Source organism: Mustela erminea, chromosome 4, assembly GCF_009829155.1.
Source record: "Mustela erminea isolate mMusErm1 chromosome 4, mMusErm1.Pri, whole genome shotgun sequence".
NCBI lineage: Eukaryota > Metazoa > Chordata > Mammalia > Carnivora > Mustelidae > Mustela > Mustela erminea.
The window spans coordinates 139285285-139310826 of NC_045617.1; the positions used below are offsets into that span (position 1 = coordinate 139285285).

The window sequence follows — 25542 nt, forward strand, 5'->3', positions numbered from 1 at the left end:
ACACCTTACTATGTGCAGGCACTATGCAGTCTGCTGGGGATAAAGCAATAAACATGATCAGCAACATTCTTATTCTGAGAGATTATGTTCTTGGTGGGAAGAGGTGTGTAAATACACAACATAATGGAAATACGACTGATCAGATGGAGTAACTGGAAAAAGAGTGCTATTTTACAGAGTGCTCAGGGATGCCCTGAGAAGCCAGTCATGGAGAAGACTATGACAGATAGGGAACATCAAGTGCAAACACTGAAGTGGGACTGAACTTGGCCTGTTCAAGAAACAGAAAGATGGCTGAGGGGGCTGGATCATAGTGAGCATATAGACATGAAGTGGAAGAGGAGGTCAGTATGAAAGGTGGGACCCCCAATCTTGGAGGGCCCCATAGGCTCAGTATGAGTCTGGGCTTATTCCAAGTACAAGGGGGAGACCCCTGGAGTTCTGGGGGGTTTTGTTTTGTTTGTTTTCAGATACTTTAAATGTTGGATATTTTTATGAAAAATCTGAGTGCTTACATTTTTCTAATCATCAATCACCCTTCCTTGTTAGGTTCCTTCCTTGAAGAATGTGAACTTTTATGTCCTTGTGAAATAAAGAAAGACAAGACTATGGTAGAAATCAATGTGAAACCCAATAGTTGGTCCGTATTGGACGGAACCCAAAGGGAGGAAAGCAGCCAAGCAAGCTCTTGTGTTACGACAAACCTCGAGTGCAGAGAGGTGGTGAACTGGCTACTGACACTAAGGGGGCATGAAACTTGAACATGTAATTCAGTGTAAGGTCCAGGAAATAGGCACAGTTACAAAAGTGGTTCAGTGACCTCCAGGATGGGTGCCATGATTTGTTTTCTTGCTGGATGTGGTCTTGTCTCCCTAATGAAGAAGGGCAAGAGGCTTGAAGTCTGCCTGCTTTTGGTTGATTAGAAAGTAAAGTGAACATTCATCCTTCTTTTTGGCTGTTCAGTATCTAAAACCCTTTCCCATGTTTGGATTTGCCCATCTTGTGTCTATGAAACAGCACACCTTGGGACGCCTGGGTGACTCAGTTGGTTAAGCAGCTGCCTTCGGCTTGGGTCATGATCCCAGCGTCCTGGGATCGAGTCCCGCATCAGGCTCCTTGCTCGGCGGGGAGCCTGCTTCTTCCTCTGCCTCTGTCTGCCTCTCTGTCTGCCTGTGCTCGCTCTCCCTCTCTCTCTCTGAAAAATAAATAAAAAAAATCTTAAAAAAAAAAAAAAAGAAAAAGAAACAGCACACCTTCTACAAGAGAAACTGAAGTGCCAGATATTTGCTTTCACGGTCTCTACTTCTAGAGTCAGCATGAGTAATAGCAGGAGATGAAGTCATAACAAACTCTCTAGTGTGTCTCAGGGTCAGAGTGGCAGAATGATCAAGCTTCTGGCGCAAGAGTGTAGAAGGGCTGGTGGAGCCCAGGGTCTCATAAGCCTATGCAAGTCACTATGTCCCTTCTCAGGAGTGCTGGAGTACTCTTCCTGATGTCTCACTACATACTTAACTTGGCAGCCTTCCCAGAGGTTCTGTGAGCCACACAATACTCTTTAATAAATTCTCCTTCAATCTGACAGAGTTGGTTTCTAGTCTTTGCAACTAAGAACTGTGAATGGTCCAGAAATTGGAAGGAAGAGGTTGCAAGTCATACAGCCCTATAGAAATATGGGACGCATGTGGAAACATGGACGTGTCATCTGGCTTGGTTGAGACTGAAGGTGATGAAAATCCAGCTGGCGTTAAGGGTTCTTGTCATGATCTGGCGAAGCAGTTAATCAGATCATCATCTGTGTGTATCTAGACTGAACTGCCATCAAAGGCAAAGCTTCAGGGAACTAAGAGATCAATACTATTGAATATATGAAGGTCACGGGAATTCAAGGACTACGGGATGAGAAGACTTCTTCTAATAATAATTGATAGCTTAAGTAAAAAGAAAGTCATGCTCAAGTTCCCAAATTCTCAGTTCAAAGCACATGCTGAAAACCAGAGGCTTCTGTGCCTTTGTTAAAATAATTTATCACTCACTGCTTAAGTATGCAGGAAGTCAAATATCAAATGTACAGTTTGACCCTGGAAATTACTGAACTAAAAAGATCTGAATTCACTAAAGAGAACAAACTGAGGGTTACTTGGGGCGGGGCAGGGGTTGGGTTAAATAGGTGATGGGTATTAAGGAAGGCACTTGTGATGAGCGCTGGGTGTTGTATGGAAGTGATGAATCACTAAATTCGACATCTGAAACTAATACTGCGCTGCATGTTAACCAGCTAGAATTTAAATAAAAATATGAGGGGGAAAATGAAGGTAAAAAAAAGGAAGAAAAGAGTTGAATTTACATCTTAAGACTGTTTTCTTAAGAGAAAGCTGTAACTTGGTTGGGGGAGAGTGGGCCTAGAGAATTTCAATGAGAATAATTAGATGATTCATGGACGACATGACCAAGGCATGCTGCATTGAACGTTTTTTCTTTAAGCTTTTATTTATTCATTTGAGAGACAGAAAGAGTGCACACAAGCCGGGGGCAGGGGTTAGGGGAGAGGGACAAGCAGCCGCCAGGCTGAGTGCAGAGCCTGATGCAGGGCTCGATCATGACCTGAGCCCTAAATCAAGAGTCAGACACTTAACCAACTAAGCCACCCAGGCACTCCTGCTGCACTGAACTCTTGAGAAGACCCAATTACCTAACTGTTGACTATAAGAATTTCCTTACATAGTGACATGATGGACCCTTGAATACTGGCAGATTCTTCTATACATCTTCAAGAACAAAACAATATAAATGGTAGATAAGAATCTTTACTCCATGAGAAGCGCTGAAGCTATCAAACTTGGCAAACATTTATTTTGTTCTTTTACTAACTAAACCAAGTTAAAAGAATTTAAGCCAAATCTGAATAGTCATTCTCATTAGTTTTTGAACCCAAGACCAGCCTTTGCAGTCTAACCTAGTTTACCCACAATCGCCTGAATCTTGAACTCCCACGGAGTATCCTTTGCTTTTCCCTCCTCTATGCCTGTAAGAGACATCAGGGGTGTTTTCATTTGTCAGGGTCAGCAATATTCTCTCACCATACTGCGTCAGGGTCCTGCCAATTCTCTGGGTTTGTATCAAATTTAGTCCACAGAATATGGAACTGGCTAACTATAGCACTGACATCAAACTGATAAACTTGGAAACAGGAAGTAGCATGCAGCCTAGGTGTCTTGGTAAATCATGTGTGTCTGATGGTGAAGAATAAATATAATTAGGGGGCTTGTTATCTTATGAAGTTACAAGTATGTGTGCATGTGTGCATGTTAGCGGGGGAAGAACTGGGGAATGTTGGGATGTATTTTTACAAAATCAAAGACAGTAGCTGTCCATTGCTTTTCATACCATTAAGAAAGAGGCACAAGGCTTTCTAGATCTTTTTGAATTTTGGAAATCATGTGTACCACATTTGGATGCTGAGGCAGACACTAATAATTGTCTACCAATATGGATTTCTTTTTTTTAATGGAACCCTAACTCTGTTTGAGCAGCAATGTGTTCAGCTAAAAATACTCAGATACCCTTGCAGTTAGAAGTCACCAACTATCCGAGTGGGACTAATGTGACATAAGTTCAAGACTTCTAAGAAAGGTACCACCCCTTTTTGTTTCCTTCCCTCTTCCTACCTGGAGCTGTGGTAGACCACCTGTGACCATGACTGTAAGGCAATAAACATGAGCACAAATCACAGGTGAAGGATGGTGGAGCAGAAATATTGAAGGATCCTGGGACACTATTGATATTAGGTAGTCACAGCACAAGCCCTGGGCTATTTACCTCTGCACTTCCTAACAAAGGACAAAAATAACCCCCCACTTGGTTAAACAATCAGGGTTGGATATCTTGTCCCTAATATAATGCCTAACTGGTACAAATGTGTTGTACTGACTCATTTATTGGGTGACTGGAAAGGTGGCTTTGACTGGGGCCCAGAGAAATTTCTCCAAATTGTCTAGGTGTTGGTACAAGCAATTTTCTCCCTTGGCCCTTATTACCAGAAAGTCCAAAGGTGCTCAAGGTACCTGTGGCGGAAAATATATTTATGGATTCTTTGGACAGATTCTTTGGAAAATCTGTTAGGAGAATTACAGTGGAGGACCATCAGGTTTTAAACAAAACCAAACCCCTCTAGGCAAGTAACAATTCTTTTTTTGAGGAAAAAAACTCGTAACTTGGCAATGAATTATGGTGCATAAGCCTATTTCTGGACTCTCTCTTCTTTTTTTTAAAATTTCTTTTTTTAAAAATTTAATTTCTTTTCAGTGTAACAGAATTCATTGTTTATGCACCACACCCAGTGCTCCATGCAATACATGCCTTCCATAATACCCACCACCAGGCTCCCCCAACCTCCCACCCCCACCCCTTCAAAACCCTCAAATTGTTTTTCAGAGTCCATAGTCTCTCATGGTTCATCTCTCATGGTTCATCTCCCCCTCCAATTTCCCTCAACTCCCCTCTCCTCTCCATCTCCCCAAGGAAGAGGGACTCTCTCTTCTATTCCATTAGTCTATTTGTCTATCTCTATGCCAGTACTATAATCGCTCAGTTTTTAAAAGTTCAAAAAAATTCATGATATATGGTAGAGCTAGTCTCCTACCCTGTTCTTCAGAGGCTTTTAATTACTCTTGGCAAAATACTATTCTTGTAATTTTAAATAAATCTTAGAATCATATGCCAAGTTCCATGAAAAAAAGACTTATTGGAGGGGCGCCTGGGTGGCTCAGTGGGTTGAAGCCTCTGCCTTTGGCTCAGGTTGTGATCTCAGGGTCCTGGGATCCAGCCCCCCATCAGGCTCTCTGCTCAGTGGAGAACCTGCTTCCTCCTCCCTCTCTCTCTCTCTCTGCCTGCCTCTCTGCCTACCTGTGATCTCTGTCTGTCAAATAAATAAATAAAATCTTAAAAAAAAAAGATTTATTGGAACTTTGATGGCTTCACACTAAATCTATTGAACTGGGGAAAAGCAGCATGAGGATTCCAATCCATGATAATAGTATGTGTCTCCATCTGTGTAATTTTTAAGTCCTCTCAAAATTTTTATGGTTTTCTCCGTAACAGTCTTGTATATTTTCTGATAGACTATTCCTTGACATCTGGTATTTTTGATACTAATATAAATACAATTTTAAAACTTTATTTTCTATTTTGTGGCTAGTACTTAGAAATATGATTATATATTAGCTTCATATCAAGCAAACTTGCTAAACTCTTTAAATCTTGTAATTTATGTGGATTCTTTCAAGTTTTCTAGGCATAATTTTCTTATCTACAAATAATGCCAATCTTCTCTGACTGTTCTAATTTTTTCTTATTTTACTTGTCTTACTACTCTGTCTAGGACCTATTATAATGCTAAATTAGGTAAGTGTTATCAGAAATTCTTCTCATTTTTTTTAATCTCAAAGAGAATGCTTTCAATATTTTACCATTTTATATATATGGTTTTCTGTTTTCTCCCCTCTCAATATTCAAAAGGGTATGCTTCTGTGTAGTTAAATTCAATATTGTCAGATTTCTTTCTCATAAGGTTGAAACAATTCATATTCAGCATTTTTGCCAGCAACTGGTATTATAATACTTGAAAATATTTGTCATTCTGTTGGGTGTTAAAATGATATTTTATTATTACTTTAATTGTATTTTCTCAATAGTTGGTGAGTTTCATCTTTCCATACGTTGGTGACCATTGGAATTTACCTTCTTATGAATGGTCTCTCTGTATCCTTTGCCCAACTTTTAAAATTTCTTCTTTCAACTTCAAAGAGATTTTTGTATATTAAAATTAACTCCCATATGTTCTCTACATTGCAATTATTTTTCTAAACTTATTATTGACTTTATGTTTTTTAGCTATAAAACTGTTCTAAATTTATATATGACAAAATGTCTATTTTATTTGTGTGTCTATTTTTCCACCCTTGTCTCCATGTTGTCTTTCAAATATTTTTTGTAATTTTTTCTTTTTCTTTTTTTTAAGATTTTATTTATTCATTTGAGAGAGAGACAGTGAGAGAGAGCATGAGAGAGGAGAAGGTCAGAGGGAGAAGCAGACTCCCCGCGGAGCTGTGAGCCTGATGCGGGACTTGATTCCTGTACTCCAAGATCATGACTTGAGCCGAAGGCAGTTGCTTAATCGAGATTCCCAGGCAACCTATGTAATTTTTTCTTAATTCTACATTTAAGTCTTTTAGCCATCTGGAACTTATTTCTATATATTGTGTAAGATGAAGGCCTAATTTTATTTTCTTTCAGTCAGATAACTGTATTACCACCATTTATTAAATAACTCACTCTTCCCCACTTAAATGAAAATTCTATCTTTATATTAATTCTCGTATGTAATTGGATTATCTATGCTATTGTGTTTTGATGTCTATCCTATGCCAATAACATTTTTATCAAAGCAGATGATGCTGTGTTATTTTAACTGCTGAAGCATGTCCCTCTACTCCTCTTCACTAATCTTATTTTTCATACTTTTCTTGGTTATTCTTAGATACTTATCCACTGATATAAACTCTAAAATCATTTATTTAATTCTCCTTTCATCTTCTCCTTCCTTTTGTAATGAAAGAACTCTCACTGGAATAGAGTTTCATTAAATTTATATATTAGTTTAGGATGATTGAGACTTTTATGATATTAAATATTTTTCCATGCAAACTCATGATTTGTGTTTCCATCCAAACATTCTATGTCTTTGTATCCTTCATTGAGACGTTTATAATTTCCTATACCCTGCTTTTTGAATTATATTTATTCTTAAGCATTTTATAGTATTTATCACTATTGTGGATGGAATATTACTTCCATATTCATTTTTAGGCTTATTTGTAGGATAAAGCTATTTATTTATTTATTTAGTATACCTATCTTCTATCCAGCCACTTTGCCTAGAGCTCGTAAGTCAATTTTCTTTTTGTAACAGTATCTCTTGGGCTTTCTACCTCTACCTCTTCTTTTCCAGTGTTGACATCAGTTATTTAATTTTTTATTCTTATTTCGATTGTTGAAATTTCCAAGACAATGTTAAATAAAAATGGCAATGGTGACAAAGCAGTCTAGTTTGACTTTAATAGAAATTGTTTGTGATTTATCATTTATTATAGTATACAGTTTTATTTTTTGTTAACTAGTCTTTATTATATATAAGTCATTTCCTTCTATTTCAATCTTACTTTTTCACGGTCATATTTATCTTTGTTTCCTTAGCACCTACCTCTGCATTTAGCACATATTAAGCTTTTAGCAAACGACCTATGAATGAGTGTAGCATTATTAGTTTTTGCCCCAATGTACCATCAGAGCTATTCATGAGTGCCATCCCTTTCAAAAAGAGACTGGCAGATTAATAGTTTTTGTCTCATACTTTTAATACTGGAGGCAGAGGTACCAGGCTCCCTGTAGCCATCCTCCATCAGGGAGGGATATCTCACTTTTATTTTTTTTTTTATAAAGGTTAAGCAATAAATTTCACCAGATCTTCAAAATTTGCTTTTTTACCCCCTTAATTGCTCATTTAATAGATTATATTAACAATATTCCTGACATTCATTTGCACTTTATGCAAGTTCTGCCTTATTACTTTCATTTTTTTTTTAATTAGCTCTGCTCTTTTATAATGGATTATTCCTTTAACATGTTGCTGGATTTTGTTATAGTTTATTCAGAATTTATAAATTTCTATACATGTCTGAGATTGATCTGAAATTTTATTCTGGAATTGGTATTAAAGTTATGCTATCTTTATAAAATAAATTGGAGAGGCTTTCATCTTTTTCAAATGACTGGAATATTTTAAATAACATTGGAATAATTTGTTCTTTAGAGGTTAGATAAGGCTCAGCTGTGAAGCCATCTGGTTCTGGTATTTTGTCCAGTAGTAGACTCTAATTACTTTCCAATATCTGTTATGGTAACTGGTTTATTCTTAAGTTTTCTAAATTAGCTAGAAAATTATTTACTTATTCTAGATTTTAAGATGTTTGCCATAGAGTTGCATGTAGTATTCACTTATAATTTCTCTTTTATCTATAAGTTTTAGAAGTGTTTATCAATCCTTTCAAAGAACTAGCTTTTGAATTTACCTGGGTTTTTGTTTTCTATTTTCATAAATTTCTTTTCCCCTTTCATTCCTTCATTAATTCTAACTTCTTTCTTTTTTTTTTTTTTTTAAGATTTATTTATTTGACAGAGATCACAAGTAGGCAGAGAGGCAGGCAGAGAGAGAAGGAGAAGCAGGTTTCCTGCAGAGCAGAAAGCCCGATGCAGGGCTCGATCCCAGGACCTGGGATCATGACCTGAGCTGAAGGCAGAGGTTTAACCTACTGAGCCACCCAGGCGCCCCTAGTTTCTTTCTTTCTTTTTTTTTTAAATGAAAATTTGTTTGAAATAGAGAGAGAGAGAGAGAGAGAGGGAGGGAAGGCATGAGGGTTGGGGGGAGGAAGGGCAGAGGGAGACGGAGAAGCAGACTCCCTGCTGTGCAAGAAGCCATATGCTAGGGCTGGATCCCAGGACACTGAGATCATGACCTGAGCCGAAGGCAGATGCTTAACCAACCTAGCCACCCAGGTGCCCCCTTTCAACTTTTTTTTTTAACTTATTTTGTTGTAACTTGGAATATTTCTTAATATCCCAATATCCTATTAATTTAAAAAAATGTTCTTTTGTTAAATCAACCAAGGTTTGATTTTTTACAACCAGAACTATATTCTAGTTGTAGAGACAGAATTTCTAACCAGTACAGAAACAATAATCCATGAAAAAAGTTTCAGAATGGAAGTGAAAAAATTCTATTGGCATAAGAGTGTGTCAAGGAGATGAAAGGTTTTTGTTTGTTTGTTTGTTTTGTTTTAGATTTATTTATCTGACACAGAGAGCAGAAGCAGGGGGAATGGCAGTAAGAGGAAGAGAGCGAAGCAGATTCCCCACCAAGCTGGGAATCCAACAGAGGGCTCAAACCCAGGACTCGGGGATCATGACTCAAGCTGAAGGCAGACACCCAAGCAACTGAGCCACCCAGGTGCCCTAAGGAGATGAAATTTAAGATGAAAGTACCCTTCTCATCCTTTGGGGCAATGTTTTGCTATTCCTTTCTGCTCTTCACTACTGTCCTCTGAGAAGAAAAATAAAATCAATAATTTAATGTTTAAAATTAAATTTCTCTCAGATAGGAGAAATTAAATGCTAAGAATAATATGTTGTCAGGTACAGCTGAACTTTGGAGGATCCCAAAGCATTGTAAAATCTAAGGTTTTTCACCCATCCCTTTGCCTTCCCAGCTTGGTGGGGAATCTGCTTCGCTCTCTTCCTCTTACTGCCATTCCCCCTGCTTCTGCTCTCTGTGTCAGATAAATAAATCTAAAACAAAACAAACAAACAAACAAAAAACCTTTCATCTCCTTGACACACTCTTATGCCAATAGAATTTTTTCACTTCCATTCTGAAACTTTTTTCAAGGATTATTGTTTCTCTACTGGTTAGAAATTCTGTCTCTACAACTAGAATATAGTTCTGGTTGTAAAAAATCAAACCTTGGTTGATTTAACAAAAGAACATTTTTTAAAATTAATAGGATATTGGTATCTTAAGAAATATTCCAAGAACCAATTTTTGCTCTTTTGGGTATGATATTATCCCTGCTGAGAACACATCCTTTGGGTACAGAACACAAGAGAACCTTGACCCATAGTAGGTTATTTCAGATATTCAAAAAAGGTAGTAGTATGTAAGGTTCTAGAGCAAAATGAAGACTCATAGGCACTGACAATCTTGAGAAATCCTCTTATAGATCCAAAGAAGAAAAGCCACAGTCTGGTGTTTGCTGTTTGTGGAGGCCACTGAATGTGGATCTGAGGCAGTTTAACAGAAGTCATTTATCTAGGAGAAGGGACAGGAAGTAGCACTGCATGTCAAGAAGAAATGCAACTATGCTGATCTTGGGCATGTTTGCCTTTGGACCATCCCTTACTTTCCCTAGCTTTTATCTATATAGCAAGATCTGTATAGCCCAGTGGGCTATCCCAGTCTCTGGACTCTGGTAACATGACCTCCTTTCTCTGTTCCTCCAGCCAGTCTATGGTTAAGGGTTTCCTTCTCTAATCTCTGATGCCTCACTATTTCTATTGTCTTCTCAAGTTTTCCATAATCTGTGTGACCAATTCCCTGCATTAAATATCTTCTGTTTTTAGATAATCAGACCTTAATAGAGCAACTAATTGGAAAATCACCAATTTAGCATGGATGCATAGTGAAGGCATTTATGAGAAATGAGAGAGAAAAGTAACATAATTATAGAGGTCTATTTTAGACTGCTTAGCCAGAGGGAAAGAACAGACTATAGTTTATACTTGGAAACCACAAACAAGCACATCCACAATAATTTGTTTACATCTTGGTACCACATTGTAATGTGTATTGTCAGTTTAACACATTTATCTTAGTAGGGCATAAGGATAGGCACAGTGTCTTATTCAAAGCTTGTATACCCAGCACTTAGCACAATGCCTAGCATATATTAGGTGCTCAATAAATGTATACAGAATGAATGGAAGATAATGCAGAGACAATGGTGTTAAATTATTTTTAAGTCAGTCTCTTTCTGTGAGTTCCTAAGATGGAATCCAACAGACTCCTGTTGGAGTCTATGGAGAGAATCCAGAAGGCCCACAAAATAGGGCAAGGAAAAATGACATTTTTGTTTTCAGTAGCCTGTAAGGAAAAATTTGTCATTTCTGTCAGTTATGAGTATAGGAAACAATCCCTAGGAGTTTTTGGAGTACCTGTCACCAGTGGAAATCCGTGATACTTTTGTAACACATTATGGTTGTTGCAGCTCTCTCAAAATATTATCTATACCCAAATCATTGCAAAATTTTAAGTAATCAGATCACTTTTTCCTATGGCTGAGAGCTCTTAGAGGTGACATTGCCAGAGATAGGATGTTTCTATCTTGTCAACCATGTCACTGTGGCCTAGCTTGCTAATGATAAGGAACAATTTCTATTAAATCTTTCCTTACATGTTCATATGCTAGATACTTTACATAATCCTCACAATACTCTAAGATATAGGCATTATTACGCCTACACTCCTCTTTAACAGGTGAGAAAATCAAAGCTCACATGGTGATTATCCTAACCTATCTTGCAAGAGATGGAGCTAGAATTTTTAAATGTACCATATTGTTCTGATTACTACAGCTTTTTGGTATATCTTGAAATCTGGGATTGTGATATTTGCAGCTTTGTTCATCTTTCCTAAGATTGTTTTGTCTATTTGGGGTCTTTTGTGGTTCCATACAGATTTTAGGACTATTTGTTGTAGTTCTGTGAAATATGTTGGCATTTTGATAGAGATTCCATTAAATCTGTAGACTGCTTTTGGCAGTATAGACATTTTAACAATAATGTTCTTCTTCTTCTTTCTTAAAAAGATTTATTCAACACAGAGAGAAAGATATTAAGAGAGGGAACCTACGCAGAGGGAGTGGGAAAAGGAGAAGCAGGTTTCCTGCAGAGCAGGGAGCTCGATGTGGGGCTCAGTCCCAGGTTCCTGAGATCATGACCTGAGCTGAAGGCAGACGCTTAATGACTGAGCCACCCAGGTGCCCTAATATTGGTTCTTCTAATCCATGAGCATGGAATATCTTTCCATTCATTTGTGTCATGTTCAATTTTTTTTAAAGTTTTATTTATGAGAGAGAATGTGTACTCATGAGAGCACAAATGGTGTTAAAGGGAAGAGAGAGAGGGAGAAACAGACTCTTCACTGAGCAGACAGCCCAACTTGGGTCTTGATCCCACAACCCTGGGATCATGATCTGAGCCGAAGGCAGATGCTCAACTGGCTGAGCCACTCGAGTGCCCCTCATCAATGTTTTATAGTCTCCAGAGAACAAGTCTTTCACCTCTTTGGTTACATTTATTCCTAGGTGTTTTATCATTTTGGTGCAAGTATAAATGGCACTGTTAATTTCTCTGTTACTTCACTATTAGCGTACAGAAATACAATCGATTTCTGTATATTGATTTTGTACCCTGAGACTTTACTAAATTCATTTACGAGTTCTAGTAGTTTTTTCTTTTTGTAGAGTCCTTAGGGTTTTCTATATATGGTATATTATCTGCAAATAGTCAAAAGTTTTATTTTTTCCTTACTAATCTGGACGCCTTTTATTTCTTTTTTTTAATCTGATTGCTGTGGTTAGGACTTTCAGTTGTATGTTGAACAACATACATGTGAGTGGATATCCTTGTCTTATTCCTGATCTTAGAAAAGCTTATTCCTGATCTTAGAAAAGCTGTCCGTTTTTCACCACTGAATATGGTATTACCTATGGGTTTTTCATATATGGCCTTTATTATGTTGAGGTATGTTTCCTCTAAACCTATATTGTTGAGTTTTTTTTTTTAAATCATGAATGGATGTTGTACTTTGTCAAATGCTTTTTCTACATCTATTGAGATAATAATATAGGTTTTTAAAATAATTTTTAAAAAGATTTTATTTATTTGACAGAACAAGACAAATCACAAGTAGGCAGAGAGGGAGGAGGAAGCAGGCTCCCTGAGGAGCAGAGAGCCCGATGTGGGGCTCGATCCCAGGCCCCTGAGATCATGACCTGAGCCGAAGGCAGAGGCTCAACCCACTGAACCACCCAGGCGCCCCAATAATATAGTTTTTAATCCTTTCTCTTGTTAATGTGATGTATCACATTAATTTGTGAATACTGAACCACCTCTGCATCCTCAGAATAAATCCCACTTGGTTGTAGTGAATGCTTTTTTAATATATGGTCGTATTGATTTTGCTAATATTTTGTTGAGGGTTTTTGTATCCATGTTCATTAGAGATACTGCTCTGTAGTTCTCTTTTTCTGTCATGTCTTTATCAAGTTTTGGTATCAGGATAATGCTGGCCTCATAGAACTGGGAAACTATCCTACTGTTCTGTTTCTTGGAATCATTTGAGAATAGGTATTAATTCTTCTTTAAATGTTTCGTAGAATCCCCTGTGAAGCCATCTGGTCCTGGACTTCTGTTTGTTGGGAGTTTTTTGATTCAATTTCATTTCTGGTAATCAGTCTGTTCAAAATTCCTATTTCTTCCTCATTTAGCTTGGGGAGGTTTTGTTTCCAGGAAACTATGCATAATTGTTGATATATACTTTTTCAAAATATCTCTTATAATCCTTTGTATTTCTGTGCTATCAGTTGTTATTTCACCTCTCATGATTTACTTGAACTCCCCCTTTTTTTGATGAGTCTGGCAAAAGGCTTATTAATTTTGTTGATCTTTTCAAAGAACCAGCTCCTGCTTTCACTCATATGTTCAATTGTTTTTTGAGTTTCTATTTCACTTATTTCTGCTCTAATATTTAGTATTTTCTTTATTCTACTGGTTTGTCATTTCACTTGCTGTTCTTTTTGTAGCCCTTTCAGGTGCAAGGTTAGGTTGAGATTTTTCTTGCTTATTGAAGTGGGCCTGTATTGCTATAAAACTGCATCCTAAAACAGCTTTTGCTGCATCCCAAAGACTCTGGAATGTTGTGTTTTCATTTGTCTTTATGTATTTTTTATTTCCTCTTTGATTTTGTAGCGGACTTATTTATTATTCAGTAGCATGTTATTTTACCTCCATGTATTTGTTTTTTCTCCAGATTTTTTCTTGTGGTTGATTTCTAGTTCATAGCACTGTGGTTGGGAAAAGATGCATGATATGATTTCAAACTTTCTGAATTTTTTGAGACTTGTTTTATGTTATCTATTCTGGAGAATGTTCCATGTGCACTTGAAAAGAATGCATATTCTGCTGTTTTCAGATGAAATGTTCTGAATATGTCTTTTAGATTGATTTAGTCCTACATGACATTCAAATCCACTGGTTCCTTGTTGATTTCCTATTTGGATGATCCATTGCTATAAGTGGGGTGTTAAAGTCCCCTACTATAATTATATTACTATTGATTATTTCCTTTATGTTTGTTATTAGCTGCTTTATATACTTGGGTCTCCCATTTGGGTGCATAAATATTTACAATTCTTTTGGGATTGTTCCCTTTATGATTATGTAGTGTCTTTGCCTCATTACAGTCTTTGTTTTAAAGTCTATTTTACCTAATATGAGCATTGATATCCAGTTTTTGTTTTGCTTCCATTTGCATGCTAAATGCTTTTCCATCCCTTCACTTTAAATCTGTGCCGTTAGATCTGAAGGGTCTCTTGCATGCAGTATATAAATGGGTGTTTCTTTTTTATCCATTCAGTCACCTATGTCTTTGGATTGTTTAGTTTATTTATATTCAAAGTAATTATTGATAGGTATGTACTTATTGCCATTTTGTTACTTGTTTTATAGGTGTTTTTGTAGTTCTTCTCTGTTCTCCTCTTGCTCTCTTCTCTCATGGTTTGCAGGCTTTCTTTAGTGATATACTGGATTCCTTTTTTTTTGTTTGTTTTGCAAATTTACTACCATTTTTATTTTTGGTTACCATTAGACTTATGTATAGCATTTCAGTGCATACAAGAGTCTATACTAACTTGATGGTCACTTAAGTTTAAACCCACTCTAAAAGCACTAAATTTTTATTCCCCACCCCTCCCCCAACCCCCCTACCACATTTTAGTTATAGAGTGTAATACTTCATACATTTTTCTTCATTTCTATCAATATAAGTTTTATTTGCTTTTCCTGGGATTTTTTTTCCTCTGAGATTTTTTTTTGAAGACTTTATCTTATTTATTTTTTATTTTTTATTTATTTTTAAATTTCTTTCCAGTGCTCCAGAATTCATTGTTTATGCACCACACCCAGTGCTCCATGCAATACATGCCCTCCATAGCACCCACCACCAGGCTCACCCAACCTCCCACCCTCCACCCCTCCAAAACCCTCAGTTTGTTTCTCAGAGTCCATAGTCTCTCATGGTTCATCTCCCCCTCCAATTTCCCCCAACTCACTTCTCCCCTCCATCTCCCCATGTCCTCCGTGTTATTCCTTATACTCCACAAATAAGCAAAACCACATGGTAATTGACTCTCTCTGCTTGATTTATTTCACTCAGCATAATCTCTTCCAGTCCCATCCATGTTGATACAAAAGTTGGGTATTCATCCTTTCTGATGAAGGCATAATACTCCATAGTATATAAGGACCATATCTTCTTTATTGATTTATTCGTTGAAGGGCATCTTGGTTCTTTCCACAGTTTGGTGACTGTGGCCAATCCTGCTATGAACATGTGGGTACAGATGGCCCTTCTTTTCACTACATCTGTATCTTTGGGATAAATACCCAGTAGTGCAATTGCAAGGTCATAGGATAGCTCTATTATTAATTTCTTAAGGAATCTCCACACTGTTTTCCAAAGTGGCTGCACCAACTTGCATTCCTACCAACAGTGTAAGAGGGTTCCCCTTTCTCCACATCCTCTCCAACACATGCTGTTTACTGTCTTGTTAATTTTGGCCATTCTAACTGGTATAAGGTGGTATCTCAATGTGGTTTTGATTTGAATCTCCCTTATGGCTAGTGATAATGAACATTTTTTCATGTATCTGTTAGCCATTTGTATGTCTTCTTTGGAGAAGTGTCTGTTCATGTTTTCTGCCCATTTTTTGACATTATTATCTGTTTTGTGTGTGTTGAGTTTGAGGAGTTCTTTATAGATCTTGGATATCAGCCATTTGTCCGTACTGTAATTTGCGAATATTTTCTCCCATTCCGTGGGTTGCCTCTTTGTTTTGTTGACTGTTTCCTCTGCTGTGCAGAAGATTTTGATCTTGATGAAGTCCCAAAAGTTCATTTTTGCTTTTGTTTCTCTTGCCTTTGGAGATGAATCTTGAAAGAAGTTGCTTTATAAATTTTTATTTTGTGAATCCCTTGACTGGTTTTTATAGACATACTTTACTGCATTTGTGTTTCCTAGTTTTCTTACTCCTGCTTATGGTCTTTCCTTCCCACTCAAAGAATCCCCTTTAACATTTCTTATAGGGCTGGCTTAGTGGTGATGAATTCCTTTAACTTTGGGAAATTCTTTATTTCTCCTTTTAGTCTGAACAACAGCCTTGCTGGACAGAGTATTCTTGGTTGTAGAGGGTTTTGTTGTTGTTGTTAGCACTTCGAATACATCACACCATTCCCTTTAGGCCTGCAAAGTTTCTGATGAAAAACCAACTGGTGGGCTTATGGGATTTCCTTCATATATAACTGTTTTCTCTTGCTGCTTTAAAAATCTCTTTATTACTGCTTTCTGCCATTTTAATTAATATGTGTCTTAGTGCAGACCTCCTGGGTTGATTATGTTGGCAGGGCTCTCTGCCCCCTGGATCTGGATTTCTGTTTCCTTTCCCAGATTCAGCAAGTTTTCAGGTGTTCTTTCTTCAAATAAATTTTCTGCCCCCTTCTCTCTCTTATCCTTCTGGGATCCCTATTATGCAAATTATGCAAATGTTGTTATACTTGATGGTATTGTTGAATTCCCTAAGTCTATTTTCATTTTTTTATTATCCTTTTTTCTCTTTTCCTATTCAACTTGATTGCTTTCCATTACTGTCTTCTAGGTCATTGATCTGTTCTGCTTCCTCTAGTCTACTATCTAGTCCCTTTAGTACATTTTTAATTCTAGTTATTGAGTTCTTCATCTATGATTGTTCTTTTTTCGATTTTCTATCTCTTTTTCAAGGGCCTCAATGAGATGCTCCATTCTTTTCTCAAGTCCAGTGAGTATTTTTCTGACCATTATTTTAAATTATGTATCAAAAGTCTGCCTAACTCTTAAGTCTTTTACATCCATATTACTTGACAAGAAGTTGCAAGATTTACCAGTATAGGAATTTAGCAAGGACAAGATAAAAATCTGAAAATATTTGTGATTCTGAACTAATGGACAAAGTTCATCCTCAAAGTTAATCATCTTTACTGAAATGAGAGGGGGATCCCTCCTTTTTGAAGCTTTCTAAGCTTTTAGTGTTATTCATGTTTCTTCTTGGCTAGTAAATTTGGCCAGAACAATATATAGGTTGTGGTTGACATTAAGGCTTCTATTCCTTTCTGCCTCCAAGATGACCTAAGGAACAAGGCAGTTTGGTTGCAAGGTGCTGTGACAGAGGATGAAGCTCTACTGTTGACTCCTGGACTCTCCTTTCCCTGTCCTGCAAGTCTAGTATTCAGCTGTCATTGTAGGAAGGACAGAGAAAGATGAATTGGAGATAACTCCAATCCACTCTATCCATCTCTGTGCCTAAACTTTTGTTATCTCTACAAAATCACTAAATTTTAAAGCTACGATGAATTGTACAGATGACCCTGTTAAAGCTCCTCCTTTTACCTCTGAGGAAACAGAGACCCAGCAAAGCTTCCAACAATCACATGGATGACTACCAGAGAACTCAGGATCCATCATGGTTCCCATTCTACTGCTATTTGATCCCATCTGTTTTGTCATGTGTCATTAAAGGGCACTCCATACTGCCAGGCACTATTTAAGAGGATAGAGCTGCATTAGCTCCATCTCTGCCCCCCGAGGGGCTTATGATCCAGTGAAAACAATAGACCCATTTATTGAACAACTTCTGGTGCTTCAGAAATAATGCATTAGGAATTTCCTCTGGGAGGAAGCATCTGCAGGTTGAGAGAGAAGCTGACTGCAATGCAGACCTCTTGGCAGTCACAGCCCACTGGGAGAGCTGGAGTTAGACTGGCCCTTCACAATCATCCCAGCTGGGGTTGAGATGACCTGGTCTTTATACTCCCACTTCATCCACTGAGGTGTGTGGGCAGGGGAGTGACCTTACTCAAGGGGGTTGTCCACAGCCAAGGAATCCCTGACTGCCTTCAGGGGCGGGGGTCGGGGCAGCATCCCACTGCCTATGCACTGCATGCAATGAAGGGGAGCTTTTTCTTGGCTGGATTTTCTGCCTTTCCAGACAAAGAGAATATTAACAAGTTCCTTCCAATTCTTTTATTGGTAGTTCCTTGGGAAGACAGAGACTTCTAAGGAAGGTATACAATGGTTTTCAAGGGCGAGAGAATTAGCTATATTCTCAGTTGAAGAGCAATTTCCAGTTCTAAGCAAATTAATCAGGGAGAAGGCCAGAATGCAGGCAGGCTTCACATAGCCCTGTCAAAAGAACTTGAGCAAAGGTTGAAGTTGACTGATAGGGGAAAATGTCTAAAAGGCACAAGCCCTGAGGGATTTGAAGTCCATCGAGTTCCACAGACATGACCTCATCCCAACATCCTTAAGATCGTGAGAGCCAACGAGGGCACATGTTGTACACTGTAGCTTAGGAATTTGGGGTTCAGCTTCAAATACAGAAACTAAGTAACTAAATGGGGGAAAGAAAAGAGCAGCACCTTCTTGCAAAGGATAAGTTTTTAAACATAGAGAAGGGAGGTACTAGGTTGTCTAACTTCTCCCTTAGGAAGGAAACAGAAAATTTTAGTCTCTGGAGATATTCCTGATGAAATGTACCCACTATCTTTGGTTTAAACCAAGTGAGGAGGCCAAGAATTGTCCAAATAACTACAGTCTTCCATGGAACTCATTTCCTTATACTGACATAAAGAAGGGAACAGAATTCTCTTTGGGGTATTATAGTCAAGGAGAGAGTGAGTGTTGTGATTCTCCAGAGAGGCTACTTAAATAACACTTGAGTGAGGCCACAGAGCTATTAGAGAGAGGATAGAGGTCTCCCTTCTGGTAAAACACATGTAGTCATTAAACTTACTTTGCCAAGTATTTATCTGAATCTCCATTTGAGGCCTGAGGGATCAATAATTTACCAGAGGAAAGAAAAAAGGATTAACTAAAGAATTAAACTAAACTTAGACCACCTCATAAAATAAAATACCACAAAAGAGCTTGTGTAAGAACTGCTGGGGTCTTTTCTAGAACTGGTTAATTTTGTCTTTTGATGATCACTTCTGGCTGACAAAGCTACCTATTATATTAGCTTGGTATTTCTACCTCATAGAGGAAATTCAAAGAGGGTCGAAGAGAAAAACAATAAGCGTAAGCCCTGCCAACTAAATAAAATGGCACCTGTCAAAACATAAATTTAGATGAATTGACAGAAGAACATCTGATATGCAGCGCCTGTCAGTGAACATCGAAATAACAGTGCTTTTCTCAGCAACTTCTGCGCTTAGGCTTATACTTAAAATACACATGTCTAGAAACTCAGAAGAGACGAGGGTTGAGTTAGCAAAGCCACTGATGTTTCTCACATTTGAGCTCTGGTTCATGACACACTAGTAGTGCACTTGTTACAAATGCTGCCTTCATGCCATCCCAAACACATAGGACAGAAAAGAGAGGCATACCTCCTGCTTTTGTAGGCCGTCTGGAATTATGGGTTTGCATCAAAAGCAAAGAAAGGTCATGCCACTGATCTCGTTCAGAAGTACAAGAATCTCAAAGCCTTTGAGAATGGAAAGTGTGTGACAGTGTGCGAGAGGGCTGCTGTACAGAACATTATCAAAGACGTCATTGTAATGTTTCTATTCCCAAATCCACATGAGCTCCTCTGAGAAAAAGAACATAATCCAGCTAGACATCCAGAAAAGTTAGTAGTACTGGTGCCATGCTAGGTTTGTAGACTTCACTTAGCCAAACAGAGGGAAAGACGCTCAAGTACAGAGGACCAGCCCAGTGCTGGAATGACATTCACCTTACGCCAGGTATGGGACAAATGGGATCAACTGAAGGAAGATTTGGGGAGTAAACACACCTTCCCTCTCAAGAGAAGGATGTGGGGAGTGCGGTGAATCCTGGAAATCTCACTGACTGAGGTTTTCAGATTTCTAGGATATGAGGGTTAGAGGCATGTGCAGGTTTGGGAAAACATCACATCATCTTTTACCTTCTGCTCCCACTCTCAACATAAAGCCCTTTTATTTATTTATTTATTTATTTTTAAAGATTTATTTATTTGGCAGACACACACATACACAGAGAACACAGCAGGGGGAGCAGCAGAGGGAGAAGCAGGCTTCCTGCTGAGCAGGGAGCCCCGTGTGGGCTTCCATCTGAGGACCCTGGGAGCTGAAAGCAGCCGCTTAACGACTGAGCCACTCAGGCGCCCTAAAGCCCTTTTTAAATGAAGCATCAGGGCATGGTTTTTTAGCTCAGTTCTCTATCCTCCATAATGAACCTTCTGCCTATTTTCCTTTGAGAAACTCACTAAGTTCATCACATTGCAATGTTCGAGAGATCTTTCTGCTCCTATCTTTGTATTTCTTTCTTTCATTTTTATTCTCTTACATTCACGTTGGTTCCCTTAGACTCGTCCGAACAGTTCCCCCTCCCTTAGGTTCAATGCCCGCTCAAACTACTGCAGAGCCACTTGAACGATCGCTGAGAGAATAAAGGTGGCCAAGTCTGTAGCTCGCACTCACACACAGACGCACACTGGTTCCCTGCCGCATCCAAACAGCAGTTTCTCTCTGTTGGGACTGCCGTATTGTCAACACTCTACATCCTTTCAACTGTGCGAATCTGGCAAAAACTCCCTCCCACGTTTCCAGGGGAGGCTCCTGGACTCTTCTGTGGCGGTGTCACTTCTAGCTTCTCTGCTGCATGCACTCCCAAACATGCCAGCTTCTTCCTCCACAGAATAAACACATGGGCAGTTAAAGGTCTAGGAAGGGCTTTACAAGCCAGGGGAAATTGCCTTCAAGACTAATCAGTTTTTAGGGAGCCATTTTCGGGAAAGTTAACACTGCCACAATTTGCTGCTAAGTAAGAACCTGCCGGGGACTGAAACAGGCTGGCTGGCTGGCTGGCCTCCGTGTTTCTTTAGAGCCAGGCTTTTCTTTCTAACACTTGGGTCGTAAGGAAATTCTGGGATGCCTAGTAACACTGAGCCCAGCAGAACAGAATGTCCACAAGCAGAAGCAGGGAGTTGCTGCCTTTGACAGGGACGCTACCTTCTTGTTCCAGCTGTCTGCACCCACTGAATGTTTTTTGTTTTTTTTAAAGCACACCATAAAGACTTAAAAAAAATATTTATTTATTTATGAGAGAGAGCGAGCGAAAGCGAGAGAGCGAGCAGCGGGAGAGAGGCAGAAAGAAAGGGAGAGAGAATCTCTAACAGACACTGAGCGCGGGGCCACACACAGGGCTTGATCCCACGACCCCAAGATCATGACCTGAGCCGAAATCAAGAATCAGACATTCCCCTGACTGAGCCACCCAGGAGCCCCCCTAAAGACTTCTCTATCTACAAATACAAGTTGCAGATAACTGCTCTTAAATATCAACTATTTTAGTTGTTAGTCCTTAGAAAAGCAGATAGAGCTGAGCTACTCTGGTTGAAATGGGCAGAAGAGTTGGCCTCCCCCGACCTCCACAGAACCCTCACAAAAGCTCTGTGGAACTCTTCAGTGGAAACAGCCTGAAAACCCTTGATCTTGTTCAGAATCTCGACCCAGTTTTCAAGCCATGGCTCTGGCTCATGGAGGTGTTTTTCTTTGGCTTCTCTGTGCTTTAAACATTGTTGTACTCATTTCCAACACTTATAATCAACAGATTTTTTTTTGTAGAATCAATACATTAAAAAAAAAGATTTTTTTCATTTATTTGAAAGAGAGATGGAGAGAGCGAGCAAGCATGAGTAGGAGGAGGGACAGAAGGAGAGGGAGAAGTAGACTCCCCACCGGGCAGGGAGCCCAACATGGAACTTGATCCCAGGACCCTGGGATCATGACCTGAGCCAAAGGCAGACACTTAACCAACGGAGTCACCCTGGCACCCCTAGAATCAACAGATTTTTGTACGAAGTCATGAATATCAAGCTCTTCTTAAAAACTAAGATGAGAACAGACAATGCCTGCACTCCCTCATGGCCACAGTGAACTGAGGTCATTGCTACTCACTCCTGCCTTTCACCAGGTCTGGACATTCATTTAGGTCACCTGCCTGCCCCCATGGGGCTTGAGGCCCCTGGGAGCACTGATCTAACCTATCTCATTTTACAGTTGAGGCAACAATAATGCCCTGTGTCATGGCAATGGCAGGATGAGAACCTGGAATTCCTGAGTGTGGGTTCAGCACTGATTTGTCTAGCACACACTGGCATTTCTCAAACAGGGGTCCTAAGGAAGGTCCTAAGAGTCTGAAGATCTTAGAATCCATGAGAATTCTTTTCCTTAAGAATATGTCTAGGGCGCCTGGGTGGCTCAGTGGTTTAAGCCTCTGCCTTCGGCTTAGGTCATGATCTCAGGGTCCTGGGATCGAGCCCCACATCGGGCTCTCTGCTCAGCGGGGAGCCTGCTTCCCCCTCTCTCTCTGCCTGCCTTCTGCCTACTTGTGATCTCTATCAAATAAATAAATAAAAATCTTAAAAAAAAAGGATATATCTATATTGGATAGACATTTAAGAAATCCCACGCTACACCAAACTACCATTGGCATGTCTGAGATTTCATAGTCATAGATGTCTTCAGTTATTCCTGTTTTGTCGTCAGTCTTAGAAAAGCAGGACTAATACAGCACACCTCTCTAGTACGCAACTGGGGATATGCTGTTAGCTGAATACGTTTCCTAAAATGTAACATGTAGACATAGATAAGAGCTAGAAAGCAGTGAGTGGTTCTGATTCCTCCAAGTTAGCCTCACCGCAGGGCCTACAGTTAAGGGCACAGAAGGAAAAGGTCACAGGAGAGAGCCCAAGATGAAGGCACCAGTGAAGCCAGGGAAAGAGTATCTTTCTCCTTGATTTTTAATGTTGATTTTAATCCATTAATTATACCAGAAGTAGCTCAGCAGGGTGATAAGTAGGCGTGGCTGCCAGAGGACTTGGGTTCAAATCCCAACGCCACCATTTACTATTGGTATGATGCTTTGGCAAGATACTTAAGCTGTCTGTGCCTCAGTATGATCGTCTGTGAGACGGGAATGATAGTATTTACTATGTGAGGTTACTGTGAGAATTCAACAGATAAGCACCTAAACTCAATGCCTAGCACATGACAGATACTGAGAAAGGTTTGCTCTTATCGGCACAGCAGGTTTATAGTTTACAAACCACTCCCATTTCTTTCCATTTCTCCCATGTAACAAAGCTGTGAGGTAGGCCAAAAGAACCGTATCCATTTTGACAGACAGGAAGTCTGAGGAGGTTAACTGAATAGCTCCTCTGTGATCATGTAGGGAGTAAAGGAGAAAGCCAGTGCCAGAGTTCAGGTTTTCTGCCTCAGGATCCTACACCCCCACTTTGCACATGCCTCACAGTGCAAATAGAGTATGTCTTCCTCGTAAGGGACAAGAAGTTAATGATCTCTTTAGCGTCTTCCAGCACAGCAGATAACATCAAAGGAAGGACCGGGGAAGAATGACGGCCGAAGTCATCATGTGCATTTTCCAGACCACCAGTGTTAGACATCCCAACGCTAAGACCCCTGGATCCAAGGAATAAGTGACTTATCACAGATACCTAGACCCTTGTCTTTGTTCACCTGGCTCCTCGATGCCTGAGAGGACATGCAGGCCAGACCACAATCCTCAGTCAAAAACCCGAGGCCCCATGGGACGCCTGGTGGCTCCGTCAGTTAAGTGTCTGCCTTCAGCTCAAGTCATGATCCCAAGGTTCTGAGATTGAGTCCCACGTCAGGCTCCCTGCTCAGCAAAGAGTCTGCTTCTCCCTCTCCCTCTGCTTTTCCCCCTGCTCATGCTCTCTCTCAAATAAATAAATAAAATCTTAGGGAAAAACAAAACAGAACAAAACCCAAAACCACAAGCAAAGATGGAATGGTCTCTCCTTTCCTTTCTGTCTCCCAGACAGTATATATCTGTACTCTCTTTACACCTTCCATAAGCCTTGCTCTCATTTCCAACTGGCTTGTGTTTGACTTCTACCCTGCAGGTAGCCAAGGACCCTCTTACTGGTCCTGCGGGACCCCCTCTTGGTCCTCACACCTGGCCCACCTGCACCATCAACACATGTCAACACACACGGTGGGAGCAAATCACTTACAAGTTAGGGCTTCCAAGGGAACTAGCAGAAGCAGGTGGAAAAAGGATTTATGAAGAAAAATGATAAACAGGAGCACACTTAGGAAAATCCCTGTTTGAAGTTAAAAACGCCCTGGAGGGCGTGGTGCTCCAAGGATGGGCAGTTCGCGGGGGTAGCAGCAGTTTCCATGTGGGATTCATGGGCCCTTCCAGGGCACTCTGGTGGATTTCTGAGCTTGACCAGCTCATCCAGGGGGGAGGAAGTGCAGCATTTGGGCTGGGCAGGGGACCGGAGTGGGAGGGGAAGAGATCCCTGCCACCGAGCTAAAGACTCGGCACATTGCTGGTGACAGAGTTTAAATAAGGCAGCAGCCAACATTTCCCAGGCAAAGTAGACTTGCCAGATTACGGGATTTCCGCTGGTGAAAGCCTCAGGATGCTTCTTATGGTATTTCCTAAATTACTGCTTTGGATTCTAGAGATTTTATGTTGGAACTAGGCATGTAGCAAGCTCATTGGAAATAGATCTTGAGTTATCTGTTTAGGACTATAGCTTGGGCCTAGAGTCAGTAATTGGAAATTGGCACTGGCCCGGACAGGCATATTTTCAGTTTTATTAACACCTGAACAGGCCCACAGTTTTATTTCTTTTAAGGGAAGTGGGGGGAAACGGCCAGTCTCTTTTTGTTCTTTGTACTGAAGGCACTTGCTTCTCCCTTTGCATTTCCAGGCCTCCCCCCATGCTTAACTGCCCACCTGCTCCCCCCATGCACCCCATTTTCCCCCTCTGTACCCCTCCCCACATACTAGGTCTGGCTGAGGTGGGCCAGGGCCAGGTAACAGCTGTAGTAAACAGTTTTTCTGAAATAGCTCCTGAAATAGCTTAATGGGTTTCCTTTCCCTGCAGCTACTTTCTATCCTCCGAGAAATTGTTCCTCTAGCACAACACGGTGGAGAATGCTGGAGAGGTAATTTTTTAATCTTCTTACCTTGAAGACGTCCTGCCATCCCTCCTCCCAGGTGCAGGACACTAAGCTCCACTCTCCAACTTTATGTTCTTTTCCTGTAGGATTGCCAGATAAAACATAGTAAGTGCAGTTATTTGAATGTCAAAGAGACAAAAATGATTTTTAAACATAAGTATGTCCCAAATATTGCACGGGACATGGTAATACGAAAAAAACAAAAACAAAAACAATACTGCTTGCTGCATATCTGAAATTCAAATTTAACTATATAACCTGCATTCATTTTTGCTAAATTTAATAACCTTATTTCCGTGGGAAAGTGCCTACTGAAGGGAAGAAAGAATAATACTGGCAAGTTAAGTTTTTTTTAATTGAATAATATAATATATAAGTAGCAAATAATAATAATTGAAAGATATAATACATTAAAGAGAATTTTTTAAGGAAAGAAAAATCAGTACATTAAACTGACCATTTCAAACACACATACGCACACACAGTTTTCATCTCTGCATCTTCTTTTCAAGTTTCTGTCCCTGCAATTTTTCTTGTTATGTAAAAAAGCATGAAACAGGAATA

At 39.6% G+C, this 25542-nt stretch overlaps 1 long non-coding RNA gene across 2 annotated transcripts in view; it reads right to left on the reverse strand.

Annotated features, from left to right (window-relative positions):
• Nucleotides 1-1154: 1154 nt before the first annotated feature.
• The window catches only part of LOC116589182, a 29094-nt gene continuing 4706 nt past the window's right edge, over nucleotides 1155-25542 (reverse strand). The window contains exons 3-4 of one of the 2 annotated variants that reach the window (XR_004285229.1): nucleotides 24985-25058; nucleotides 1155-1189 (exon numbers count right to left, since the gene is read on the reverse strand). This is a non-coding gene — a long non-coding RNA (uncharacterized LOC116589182). Of the gene's footprint in view, nucleotides 1190-4868; nucleotides 4883-24984; nucleotides 25059-25542 lie in introns of those variants that run through there. The other variant, XR_004285230.1, reaches the window with a different exon arrangement.